Source organism: Lemur catta, chromosome 12 (genome assembly GCF_020740605.2).
Source record: "Lemur catta isolate mLemCat1 chromosome 12, mLemCat1.pri, whole genome shotgun sequence".
In the NCBI taxonomy this organism is placed as follows: Eukaryota; Metazoa; Chordata; class Mammalia; order Primates; family Lemuridae; genus Lemur; species Lemur catta.
The window spans coordinates 39,746,179-39,761,009 of NC_059139.1; the positions used below are offsets into that span (position 1 = coordinate 39,746,179).

Consider the following 14,831-nt stretch of genomic DNA (forward strand, 5'->3'; position numbering starts at 1 on the left):
AATTTCCTTGCCTGCTACATTATGCTGCATTCACTTATGGGAGAGACGAGGACTAAGAGGAGTTGGCTCTGCTTTTACCACCAATTTGCTAGGAATATCACTCGAAGTTTAATATGTAAATTTTCTCATCTGGAAGAATAGTGGTCAGGTAATAATACTATTCTTTAAAACAGAATCTATATAAGGAACTAATGAGAGGTTTATGTAAAGTTCCTAATAAAGTTGTCACAAAATAAGCCCTGAGTACATTATTATTGTTGGGGTTGTTAATCTACTACTTCCAGTTAAAATTCCATGATGTATAGATTAATTACTCGATAATTCCAAAGGCAAACACAGATGCAACTATTCCCATTTAAATTCTTTTATTTCCAATGGCTTATTCTTCTTCTTTTACCATTGATCATTTTTCTTTCTCCTGTCTTTTCTAGGCTGCGCCTTTAGGCATGTATAGTTAAGTCGTGTGCCTCTCCCACTAATCATATATCACGTGGGCAAAGCAGAAGGGACTCAATAGAGTGCTTGTTGGCACAAAAGGATTTTTGTCCTTAAGCATGTCCTTGAATAGGAATGGTAAAACAAGCTGATGGTGTTATGGGAAAATAAATTAAATCATCAATTTTTCATTCATCCAACAAGTATTGATTAATACTTGCCATGTGCTAGAGCTGCGGGCACATTAACACACTGATGAAGTCTATTGCTTTCCTGTGAGACTGTATTGCATTCTGATGAAAAATCCTCAGATTAGCAAAAATATAAAATGACTTACTGGTTAATTATTATTTCTAGTTCATCATTTTTGTATATGGTCCTAATATAGGTCAGACTCATCATCAGTGACTCACAAGTAGAAAATTCCGCAACATATATATTATCGGTGATTGGAACATCTATCCCCACCAGCAATAAAATTTGTGAGCAGTAAGTATGATCACATGAAAAACAAGAAAATGTGTAATAAATTAAGAGCCAAATGTTGAACTTGTGCATTTTTACATTTTGAAGACTACAGATAATTCATATAAATGAGCATGTTTTTATTCTAATTTTCTATGTTTCTTGTTGCAAGAAGCTAGTCTTTTTTTAAAGGTTTATAATTAAAACTTGGGGAACTAGTCAACATATTTACCCAAACATTATAGGGTTTTGTAATACATTAAGAATTAACATGATTCAACTTTGAAATATTGTTACTTTGCTGCTTATAAAACACAAGGTATTTTTTGAAATATGCCCAGAGAAACATTTTCTAAAAGCAATTCTGCTGCTTATCTATTAGGAAAAAAAAAAGTTCATTTTGGGTTTGATATAGAGGTTTGAGAGAGTTGTTTCTACTTATTAAAATGGAAAACTGATTCAAATCTCGGTTTCCATCAAATAATTCAATATGTTTCATTTATCTAGGACTGAGATTTATATCAGTGAGAACAGTGTTTGAAAACAGTGACTTTAGGCCCTAAGAGGAAAAACACTTCAGGATCTGTGTGTGTGTTTACACTTACATTTAAATTTGCATTTGTATTTATATTAAAATTCATAGGCTCTCATGCTTTCTTTATTTCCTAAAATGCAAGTTCTCAAAAAGGAGACCTTCTATTCATTTCTACCTCTTGTGCTATATTGGCAAATCACAAAATGTTCATTACCGTTTCACCTGCACTGCTTTTACAACTAGTGGCAAAATCTCACAAAAATATTTCATATGAACCACATTATTAGCACAGAAATTTACAGAATTTATATTTTCCTAAAAAATGTAAAAGGACAAGAAAGCTTTAACTATTTCTGTTAAAATATTGTTTATTTAAAGCAAATATTGGCTGAAGTAATTTATAATGGTTTAAAAATAAGCATTTGATGATTTGCTTATATTTTTCTTTTAATTTTATAGGAACTTTTATTTTTTAATAAAATTTTTTGCGTGCATATGAGTTAAGAAATAAAATAGTAGAAATGAGATATCATTCAGAAGTGAGAATGAATAATCTACACTTATGTGTAACAATATGGATAAAACTTTCAATCAGGATATTCAAATGCTTCAGTGCTGAGAACTTTTCTTTAAAGATTTCCCTTCTCTTTCATTTTTTCTGCCATATATTTTTGGAACTCCTAGCACTCAGATGATGAACTTTCTGTGATCTTCCAAGCCCTTCATTAAGCTCAATTTATATGACCCATCACAGATTTAACTTTCAAAGTCTCTTTCATATTCTGTGACTTTTCTATTTAGTAGCATTTTCTTTTTCTTTCTTATTCTCTCATCTGTCTGACAATATTAATGACAGAACTATGAAAGGTTCTACTGCTTCCTCTGGTTTTGTCTACTTCTGATCTTCGTTAGTTTGTTTTGCTCTCTGTCTTTCATGTTGAAGTTTTCTTTTCTTTTCCAAGGGTCTTGTTCTCTTCACTTATCCATGCTTAAGGGTAAGAAACTTAACGCTTTTAAGAAATTTTGTGAGTTTGAACAGGCTGTCAACTAATAGGCTTCAAAATAGAGAGTTTAGGTGATTAGCTTGGCCTTTGGTAGAAATGTAGAACTTCTCTCTGGGGATTTTCTTTTTCCCTAAAGAAGAACTTTCTAGTCTCCTGCGTGGTCACCAGTGTCCCTGGAGCTGGCTGAAAGAAGGGGGCTGATGATGGGCCTGGGGAGGCCTCATCATTCATTATGCAAACTTTCATACATTCCTCCTCTTTTCAGTTGAGGCCTTAGCCCCACACTCGTGTGTGCCTGGTGACCCTAGGTATGGAGCCTCTCCAGTTCAGTTCTCCAGATCCACATCTAATCATTTCCTTCAGGAGTAGGGGAGAGAAAGTCGCTTCTTGCTTTAGAATGGGTGAGGGAATCTGAGACTTGTGTATGCCTGTTGATTCCAAATCCTGAGCTCTCTGGGATTCTGTAGGATGAATCTGCTTGCTTCTCCTTATGCACAGTAAATTTCTTAAAAGTTTTAAGTGTCTTACCCTTAAATATGGATAAGTGAAGAGAACAAGACTCTTGGAAAAGAAAACTTCAGCGTGACAGAGAGCAAAACAAACAATTGGGTACAATTTTACCCAGGTTAATTATTATTATTTTCTATTTTCCATCTAGCCAAATTTTGGTGATCTTTCTACTTTCTAGTTCTGTTTTTCCTCTTGGATTTATACTTTTAGGTCCTTTACTCTAATTTTAATAATGCTTCTGAAGAAAGCAGAGATAATATTTTTTACATACAATCTGTCCTGTTTAACAGAACGTCTCTGATAATTTTCACTGGACTTGTATTAGAAGTGTCTATGTGGATTCTAGAGAGTTAGGTCTGGATTATGGTTTCAAAATTTAATAGTTGGGCTTTCTGTCTTGTGCCAAACATTTTCACCGTCTTCTTGAGTTGAGTTTTCAGAGGCTGGTTCCTGAATGTCCCCAAGTCACTCCCATGTGTGTTCCCCTGATCTGGCTGTTGATGGGACTTACATTCCCATCCACTACTCTCTCGGGAATGTCATCCCCATGTCTAGATAGGCCAGTACCAGCTATTGATTGATGTCAAATTGCAAGTGTGTTACACACTTAGCTCAAATAAATTCACAAAATGATGTAGAAACTTATTTCCCAGCCAGTTAGGATCAGCAGTTGTCTCCGTTTTACAAGATGTCAATGAAGCTGGGGAAAGGAAAAGTCATTCTTATAGTAGCGATCTGATTTGTGGAGATGTAGGTGACACAAAGAGAGAACAATGAAAAGAAATACAGTTAGGCTTCTTCAATTTGTGAAAGTGTGATCCCATGATCAACTTCTCTGAGTTCTCTCTTAGCTTTGTTACATCTTCATGCATCCTTTTCTCCCTTTCTAAACAAGTATTCTCAGCCAGGAATGGTGGCTCATGCCTCTAATTCTAGCACTTTGGGAGACTCAGGAGAGAGGATCGCTTGAGGCCAGGAGTTCAAAACCAGCTTGGGCAATAGCAAGACTCCTGTCTTGTCTCTACAAAAAATAATAATAAAAATATGTAGCTGGGTGTGTTGGTGTGCACCTGTAGTGCCAGCTACTAGGGAGGCTGAGGCATGAGGATTGCTTGAGCCCAGGAGTTGAAGGTTGCAGTGAGCTATGATGATGCCACTGCCTTCATGCCCAGACAACAGAGTGAGACCCTGTCTCAATAAACAAACAAACAAACAAGTGTTCTCTAAAATCACTAGGGTGTGTTTTAATGTCTTATTATTGTTAAAAAAAATTTTGCTTATGATTCTTAGCAATAGAGTAAAGGTACAGTGGCATGTGTACTAGCCTAAACTGTACATGAAGGTCTCTTACATACTGTTTTCTGCTATTATCTCTTGGGTTTCCTGGATGTAAGGAGTTCCTGTCTATAGCAGACACATTTTTTTCTTTCTACCAAAGACAGACCTTCACCTATGTAGGACGTATTTATACTGAGCTGATAGGGAGGTTCACAATTCAAGATAAGTATTGGGGTGGTGGGGTGGGGGCAACAGTTTTAGCGTTAGTGATGTGAACAAATTCCAACTTAAGTATAAAATATTCTGAAAACTTACGGGGGAAGGGAGTATGTAGGAGATGGATAAAAAACCTTACCACAAAGAGTCATAGCCCATGTACTCCTTGAGGACAAGAACTGTCTCTAATTTATCTGTGTACCCTTCAAAACTTTGAGCATAATAGATGTCAGTAAATAATTATTGAATAAATCAAAGAATAGAAATGTTAGTGAGATGGAGCTTGCCTGTCAGCGATACTTCCTGAGCCCAGCCTTATAGGAACGCAGATAAGTCTCAGACAAGAATGACAGTTTTGGGTTCTCTCCCAGCATAGAGTATAACATTATGACTCAGATCATTCTAGCTGGTATGCTCCAATGACTACTAGGCCCTTGGAGGTGATCCATAAGGACAATTTTGCTGTGCTGTTAGTCATTTTTCTTCCCTTTATGTGCAGCCTTGCTCCTATAATTTCCTTAAATGAAGCACTTCCACATTGTCTGCATTAAACACTCTGTTTGGACAACATCCATCTATACTTTAAAACCTCTAAACATCCTAAATGGTAGATGAATTAAGATATAATTAAAATATGCTTTAGAAAGTTCATATCTTTTAATCATTGCAGCTTGTTGTTCTTGTATTTTACTAATGTGATTGGATGATTCTGGTACCCTGAGGCTGTTTTAATGAAGGGCACATTTTTGGAAACTCAAGAAAATAAACAGATAAATTGTCTTTGCATAGCTCTACATCAGATTAAATGTTCGTTTGTCACTGAAATTTCAGTTCTTGCAGGAAGTCAATAAAGTGTTCTCATCTCTGCTAATAAAAACAAGGATAAGGTTTGTCTCTTCACAGACAGTCCCCTGCTCTCTGAGACACAAGAGTATAGGAAGCAGCAGCAGCTTTCATTCAGATTGTCCCCATTTCCTATCCCACCCCAAAATCAGCACATTACCTGGGCAGAGTGTGTTCTCAACTTGTGTGTAAGATACGATTTAGTCCATGTCAGCCCTGAGTGGGGGCTGTTAAACAAAAAATTATTTATTCACTTGTTAAAGAATGGTAAGGCAGACTTTACGCAGGACCATCACCATAGATGTAGGTACTACCACAGTGAGGTTTTGCAGTGGGGGAGAGGGATCGGCTCAACTCCAAACACGACAATGAAAAGTGGAAATTTATAGCCAAGAAGCTGAGTGAGGGGAGTCAGTGGATGGAAATTTACTAAGAGGAAACATCATGGTGACAGGTGATTCTGGCTAAACTGACCCAACAGGATTCTTGCTGAAGGCAGGCCAGGGAGCTCAGACATTACCTGGGGGATTGTGGGGGACGAAGAATTCACACAAATATCAAGGGTGATCAGATATATACAGTGGGAGATTCTGGTTAAGCTGATTTAGCAGTATTCTTGCTAAATTTGGATGATGCAGAGATGAACATGGAAGCCCAAAAGTCAGGGCTTAGTTGAGAAGAGGGTTCAGAGGAAGCTTATTAGAGTTTGGTCAAGGAGGGACTCCTTCTCAATCTCCTCCTGCTTCAAGGAAAGAAGAGACATTTTCTGAGTAATATAAGTTCATTTCCCATTTGGCCACCTTTTGTTCATTGAGGATCAGCTGAACTATCTGTTGGGACTTGGTAGTAGGGGATATTTGCAGGATGATGCCAACAGTTGGGTATTTACTGAGGGGAATTTCTATAAAAATAAAACAAGACCAAAGATGAGTCATTGGAAACCCAGGTTCTGAGTCTGGAGGGAACAAGTCAAGAAGATTTCTAAACTTGAGCTCAAAGCATCTTTAGATGGTGGTGTGAGGACAGCAGGGGCAATCCAAGGAATTTCCTGGTTTGTAGTTTGAATGTCTTTGGTGATGGCATTGGTTGTTTTACTTAACGTTCTGAGTGGCCCACATTGCGGCAGCCACAAAGGCTGCCCATGCATGATCTATTGTGATGACTTCTTTAAAGCTTATATCAAGTCATCTGGCTTCAGCTTGCAGGGCTTCAGGAAATGGGCAGTTTTAGTTCTCAGGGATGCCAAGTCAGGACAGTGAGAGAAAAATTGGAAATGTTAGTTTAGAGAGTTGTAGCCAGATACTGGAGGAAACTAGAAGAATTCAGGATCCAATCCAGTTTACAGGTAGATAACAAAGTAAAATGGAGTTTACTGACAGGTGAACAACAGGTCATGGACAATGAACAAGATTATAACCCAATACCCACAAGGATGTGCTATAGCTTTCCATTGAAACATAAAATTCCTCTCTACAATCACCCCCATTTCTACCAAAGATAATGAAAGTAAGATTACTCTTGTTTACAAAATAAGTCTGATCTCATTAGGGTTGGCCTGATTATTTTCATGAGTGCAGCAAGAATGTTAATTGATCACGTAGGTCTTTTTAAGTTTGTGTTGCTGGAATTTTTGATAAGGAATCTCATGAAAGGAATGAAGACTTTTAAAAGTCTCTCAAGGCTAAGAAGCTAAGCCAGAAACTCTCCATCAAACTTTAAATGTAGTATCTATAGATTTGGGTGAATTGCTCTTATCTCAAGCTTTTCCACATTATCCTGATGTTCTACTAGACAGTGAACTTTCTTACGTATCGATAAGGCTGGGGACTCTGTAAATCAAGAATTAGGCCAGTTTTCCCAAGAGGACTTTGTAAGCACTGGCTCCATCGAGTCAACTTCAGTTCCTTACACCTGTCTGGTCATATCTGAGTCTATGATGCATCTTTCTCAAATTTGACATTCCAATCAAAGCCTTGGTAAATAACCAATTTTTCCAATTGTGTCCTGTTGCAAGAACATATTTTTATTGAATATATGCAAATAACTATATTGCCATGAAATAAGAATATTCAGTAAGAGTTTCGAAATTTTGGAGGGATTAGTTAGGGAGAAAAAAATGTTTCATTTTTGTTTGCAGTCACTTTCAGGAAAGTATCAGAGTAAAACAAAAACTACCTGTGAATGACCAAAAAACAAAACGACAAAAATCATCCTTAAAATGGCCATGGTTAAAGATCTGATGAAAGTTTAAGGCCATATCATGGACAGTGAAAGGTACTGGCAAATTTCTATGGACTTAATACAATATGTCATTATTTTAAAAATGTGGCAATTATTTAATTAGATTATTGGTAAGAAATTTAGAACAATTTGTGAGGATAAACTCCATTCACCAGGGCACACACAGATTGCTGCTAGCCCTGGAGCTGAGGAATAGCTTTGATTGTTGGTAAAAATTCGCAAGCCCACAGCTCTCTGATCAGCCTTGCTCTGCTCTGTAATCTCGCATTTCTTGTTCTCTGTGTCCAAGGTCTCACCTTCCTGTTGTCTAGGCTTCTGCCCCTTCTTCTTCTTGAAGTAAGCATCAGTGGGATGTTGTGGAATTTTCACATTGCTGATATCAATTTTTCTGGAGGTGGCAATGACAAATTTCTGGTGTGTTCCACACAGAGGAGCTTGATTGAGACCGGAGGTGCAGTCACCAATAGCAAGCCACTGCTTAGCTGCTTCAGAAAAACTGCCCTCTTGCCTCTATGATGCCCAGTGAATATGAGCAGAATGGGCCCAGGAGGGATGCTAGCTCACAGCTCTCTCACATACTGACTGAAGGGCTTTTTGGCTGTGGCTCAACAGCTTTCAGGGCACATCTTCAGCAGGGTAATATCTAGGCACATTGCAAAGTTTGACTACCCAGGTATCACCATTTTTGTCACTACCAACTGGTTTTGTGACAGTGGAAAGAAACTTCTCCTTATTCTCCTCATTTCAATCCTGGATTTGGCAGCTGAGTACTCCTTCTTGTACATGGCCTTTCTGGAATATAGAGCAAATCAGAAATATCTGCCAATTCCTCTGATGAGGACAGGATTTCAGAGCTTCCCCTTCTTGGGCTTTTAGACTTGAAGTTACCCATTTTAAAAATAAAATAATTAATTGATTTTATTAGAAATGGAGGTTTTGCTATGTTGCTCAGGCTGGACTCTAATTCCTAGGCTCAAGCAATCCTCCTCCCTCAGCTTCTTGAGTAGCTGGGACTACAGGTGTGCACCAAAGCACCTGGCTCTGACGTTACCCTTTTAAACCTTGCCACTAGCATCAGCTTTCTTGGCTTCAGGTTCTTTCTCCTTAGTATCCAGCATCTCAGCTTTTCACCCACTATATTGCAAGATGGGAAAGAAGTGAAATATTTATATTAATAATCTATACCCATACAAATACAACTAGGGAAGTTTAAAGTAGCTCATCTTATTTGATAAACCTTTCATGAAATTTAATGTATCAAATAAACTGATTTTTTTTGAAACATTTTTCTTTATAAGATGAAAGAATGAATCCTTTGAAATTTACTAGAGGCCTTCTGGGAAATCTCAGGGTCAGTTCAAGAACAGGATTTCATTTAGGGTTTGATTTTGAGAAGGCAAATTGTCAAAAATGTGAAAAACTTTAGCTCATAAAAATGAGAAGTCTCAGTTCTCTTGAATAATCGGTGACGTGATAAAGATTAACATAAAGCACAGGAAATTATTCTGATAAGACACAGAATCTTGATTTCCCAAGTAGGTCATTTAAAAGGTAAAGAAAAGCCTTTTACAATTTCTTAATAAGAGCAGACCAACAGCTCAAGAAAACGTTCTTGTTTAAACAGAGGGAAAACCAAATTCTAGTTTTACATTGCTATACTTTTCATAGTTTTAATAAAGCATAAATAAATCCATTCAAATGTTTAGCCAGCTTGGCCACACATAAAATTCCTTTTCTGAAGTTCCTTTTTCCATAAATTTCTTATAACTTTATTATATTCAAGTTATTTCCCCCTACATTTTCCTTTTTCTCATATTGGAGGAACCAGTAATTTTACCTTAGAATAAAATTGCTTACCTTTTACTTGGACAAAAATACATACTTCATATATCATACCTTTATACTTCATACCTTTTCTTATCAAAAATATATCCTACTTGCATATTTTTCAAACAGTTGTTTCCTTTCATTCTTATAATTAGTAGTTTCAACTACATATATCAATATAATTGTTAACCATTAGTAATCTTTCTTTTACAGAGAAAAGTGGGAAGTAGACAATTGTGAACCATCTCTCATGTACGAGCACTCTGTAATAGACTAGCAAATTTTTGAATACACCATTTCACAATTTCTAGAGGTACATTTTTTTATAGTAAAATACCTCAATGTGTAAAAAAGAATGTGTTTATTAATAGACTCAAATATCTGCAGTATCTCAGTAAAAATTAAAAAGCCAAAGTAAATAAACTTATGTTAGCAATTAAGGTTTTAGTATTCTGTCTTATTTGGGAAAGATCTAGCTATTCAATGAATATTCATCATTTAACTTATTATAACTTTAAGGTTTTAAGTTACCAAAAAGATTTTGGAAACTATTTTGAGGCACACATACTATAACACCAAAGCTAACCATCATCTCAAGTTAGTTCCCTATTAGCTATTTTTAACCTTATTTGAGTAGTAAACACAAGTGGAATAAAAATGTAAAATAAACATTGTATTTATTGTTGCTATTACAGAACACAGCTGTTTTTATTAAACCAACAATATTTAACTAGTCTTATTTTCCAAAGATTTATCCAAGTGAATTTGGAAAACATTTGTGTTCTTATATTTCTGAGAGTTCTAAGAATACTTAATTTATATAAGTGTGCTTTTATTTCTAAGCCAGTTTTAGAACTCCAAGAAGGGATTCTATGAATTAATTCAGTGATACCATTCAGAGGTAGAAAAATATAGCATAAATATACAGGCACATGTAAAGAGACATTTTATAGCTTTCATTCTAAAATTTTAGCCATGAGTCAGTAAAACATAGTAACATAAAACTCACTGATTCTTCTCCACTTTATATTTTTATCCAAATTATCTTTCTGACAAAAGTGGGACAAATTGAGGTTACCTACTCAATAAAAGCTAAAGCTTTTTGTCTTAAATATTTTTTTATTTCAGCATATTACAGGGGTACAAATGTTTAGGTTATGTATATTGCCTTTGCCCCACCTGAGTCAGAGCTTCAAGCGTGTCCATCCCCAGATGGTGTGTACCTCACCCATTAGGTGTGTATATACCCATCCCTTCTTCCCCCTCCCATCTGCCCAACACCCCATGAATGTTATTACTATATGTGCACTTAAGTGTTGATCAGTTAATACCAATTTGATGGTGAGTACATGTGGTGCTTGTTTTCCCACTCTTGTGATACTTCACTTAGTAGAATGGCCTCCAGCTCTATCCAGGATAATACAAGAGGTGCTAGATCACCATTGTTTTTTTGTGGCTGAGTAGAACTCCATGGTATACATATACCACATATTATTAATCCAGTCATGTATTGATGGGCACTTGGGTTGTTTCCACATTTTTGCAATTGTGACTTGTGCTGCTATAAACATTCTAGTGCAGATGTCTTTTTTACAGAATGTCTTTTGTTCTTTTGGGTAGATGCCCAGTAATGGGATTGCTGGATCAAGTGGTAGTTCTATTTGTATCTCTTTGAGGTATCTCCATATTGCTTTCCACAGAGGTTGTACTAGTTTGCAGTCCCACCAGCAGTGTATGAGTGTTCCCATCTCTCTGCATCCACGCCAACATTTATTGTTTTGGGACTTTTTGATAAAGGCCATTCTTACTGGGGATGAGTGATATGCAAAGTCTCAGGTTACAAAATCAATGTAAAGCTTTTCTTTAAACCAATATTTGTGGAAAATGCCTTTAAAATTTTTATTTTCTCTGATATGTAATGTTGGGAAAGTTTTGAACTACATTTTAGGCTCAGGAGACAACTAGCAGCCATCTGGATGGCTCCAAAGCCCATCTGAGTGGATAAAGTATTGCATTCAGTCTATTTCCACTTATTTTTGCTTTTCTGTGTCAGGTTGTTGCTTTTGGGAGACCCTGAGTTCCATGAGAGGCACCAGTGGTGGTAGGAGCCAACTGTTCCAGTGACTGTAGAAAGTTAAGAGGTTGAAGTGGGAAGGGGGAGACCCCACGGGGCTGGACAGAGGAATGGAGTAGGGAGGGGTTCGACTGAAGGAAACTGAAGGGAAGATCGATAAGAAGAGAAAGAAGGAGCAGAAGCAATGGGAAGGGAGAGGTCTTAGAGGAGCCAGTTGGGGGAGACCTTAAATTTCCCAAAGAGACCAATGAAGTTCCAAATTATCCTCAGAAAGATCATGCCAACAATAAGAAGGTGGGAAGTTGGTGGAACATACAGTCAGTCAGTAGGAGTTCAATGAGGGAGCTTCAATGGACTGAGGAGTTTTCCTGAGAGGAGCAGGATCAAATGGAGAGAACAAAGAAGCCTCACAAAGAGCCAGGAAAAAAATTCCCATCCCAGAAGTTGGGGATTGAATCCCCACTTGAAATAAGGAAGCAGAACTGCTAGCTCAGGAGTCAAGGAATAATCCCCACTGGAGGCAGAAGGCCAAGAGAGACTTGCATCCCAACAGGTACCTTTCAAACAAAGAAGCCTGGGCATCTAACCAAGCTTCTGCCTGTCTGGATCCCTAATCCAGCTTCTGGGATCCTCACCTAGATTCTGCTTCCCTGGGCCCCTAACCCAGCTTTTACAAACAGAGAAATCTAGGACTCTAAGCCAGCCTCTGTTTGTCTGAGACTAACCCATTTTCTAGAGTATACCTAGAATCTTAAGGAATCAAAATCTGTCCTTACCAGCTCCCATGGATTGTTCAGAATGGTGGTCCCAGAGCATAATTCACTAATGGATCTTTTATTGATCTGTAAGGAGTAAAGACAAAGGCTTCAACGGTGTGCACTTAGGGTCCTGGGTGAGAGATCTGGGGGTCCAGTGATGAATCTGATCCTATCTTTACAGCACCAGAAGTGTTAAAAAAAATTATCTTTCACTTGTTAAAAAATGGTAAGGCAAACTTTATTCAGGACTATCAAAGTAGGTGTAGGGACCAATGCAATGGGGTTTTGCAGTGGGAGAAATGAATTGGGCTCAACCCTGAATACAGTAAGCAAAAGTGGGAATTTATAGCCAAGAGGCACAGTGGTGAATGGGGGTTAGTGAATAAAAAATCCTAAGTGGAAGCATCAGAGGTACCAGGTGATTTTGGCTAAACTGATCTAACAGGATCCCTGCTGAAGGCAGGCCAGGGTGACCAGACATCACCTGGGGGATGATGGAGGATAAGGAACCCAGTCAGATATCAGGTGATCAGATAGCAAGAGTAGGGGATTCTGGTTAAACTGACTTAGCAGGATTCTTGCTAAAATTGGATGATGCAGAGATGAACGCAGAAGCCCCAAAGTTAGGGCCAAGTTGAGAGGAGAGTTCAGAAGAGACTGATAAGTTTATTCAAGGAGAGAATTTTTGTTAGCACTTGTCTTTAAAACAGGAAACTATGACATTTTGCTTTCAGCTCAAATATTTTACTAACTTATTTTTACTATCATAATCCACTATTTTACTATAAGCTACTATTTTACTGTTTAGAAGAATATATTTGATTATTTTTATACTAGCAGAATTATTATTCTATTTGGTACATTATTCAGAATCTCTCCACCACATTTCATGCCCCATTCTCTCACATATAAAATAAAGGTGGAAGCATCATCCATTCAAAGCCAAATAAGAATACCAAACTCCAGAAGCTCCCCATCTCCTGGCACTTTCCACTTAGAATTGTTTAAGGTAGAGGATGTGCCTCTTTTACAAATACCTCAACAAATTTTAATTGGCAGAGCTAAATTAGATAAGTGAGGATGAACTGAAGAGAAAATGTTACCTGGAAAAATTCCTTATGGAATCGAACTTGAGTAATCCCATGCCAGCAGTTTATGGGCATATCTAGCACCACTCTCTACTTATTAGACGTTATCACTTTCTATGTGGCCCTCAAATTGAAGGTCACAATCACAGGCTTTTAGATTGTTCTCTATTTTAGGTGTGGGATTAGTCACTCTGACATTCTCACACAGAAGAATAAAACTTTGTAAAGTATCTGTAGTAGTTAACCAAGGAATGAGATGAAGGTTTAACCAAAACAGAGAAGATTGTGTAGTCGTATAGACAGATGGACTGTAAGTATATTTGTGTAGAAATTAATTAAGGTGAGAAATTCTGAGTCTGTTTCAAATTCTTGAAAGCTTTTCTTAGAGCTATAATTACTTCAGTTGTGGCTCTTGTTGGCTTTCCTCATTTTGAACTGTGCATTTCAGGCAATTCTAACTCCTTTACACATCCCTGTATTTCCATTTAATAGTCAAAGCATAGCTTTCCTTATAGACGGGCTGCTGCTATCTGCTTTGAAATTGCTAAGCTTTCCAAATAGGGTAAATTCCTGAAATAATTTAAGGACTCCTAAAGGCATATGTTTTATGTGTAAACTGCTAATGGAAAGTACTGAAACACTGGCCAGAGCAGAGCGCTTACCCTGATTTCACTGACATCAGTATACAGGGCAAGGTTTATTGTAGTACAGCCTTTAGTTCAGCATGTTGATTGTAGCTCCAAGGAAATGTGCTCATTATCCTTGTGCCTTCTACAAAGTATAAAACGACGAGCACAGTGAGACTATCCTTTATAATATTGAACAATAGCCATCCTTTTTTCACCATGACTTTTTGAAAAGTATGGTTGGAATGCCCTCTGTGTTACTTTGTCATTAGGTTTCCCTTGTCTTATTGCACGCAGTGGAAACATATATTTTACCAGCCATTAGCAGTGCTTCTGAGAAAGCACTTTAGAAACACAGATTGGCAAAGTCAGTAATTAGAACTGAAATCTCTGACCTTAGAGTATGCATCTATTTCCATTTAGGGTTGAGAAAAAAAAGGAGTTGTCAGGGTCACTATGAAGCAATTTCTTTGCTCCTCTGGTTGCTGGGTTAAAATCTTGTAGTGTGAAGACAAATTAGCTTAGGTATTTTTTTCACCATTTTGTTCTCTGCTTATGTAAGGAGAAAGCAAGAAAAATATATCAGGACAGGTATTTTCAGAGAGAATTCTTCCTGTTTTATAATTTTACCATTTTTAATGTTTATGCCTGAGAGTGTATATGCTACACATTTTACCTCTGTGAGTTAACATTGTGTGAAGCAGTTCTTAGTAAATATTGTGAATGATGTAGAAAATAATAATGACAATCAGAGATTATACCTGTAAAGATCAACCTATATTAAGAATCCTATTCTTCTCAGCTTTAGTTTTCCCTCCTTCTGAAAGATTTCAGCTAAAACAAACTACTTGATCTTCCTCAATTGTGTCTTCTTCTTTCCTGCTCCTGTCTTGTTTCCATGATGATTAGAGATGTTGAGCATTTTCTCATA

The 14,831-nt window shown here is 37.2% G+C and overlaps 1 pseudogene; it reads right to left on the minus strand.

The window, feature by feature from the left end:
• Positions 1–7,646: 7,646 nt before the first annotated feature.
• LOC123648158 lies at positions 7,647–8,645 on the minus strand (annotated as a pseudogene).
• Positions 8,646–14,831: the final 6,186 nt, after the last annotated feature.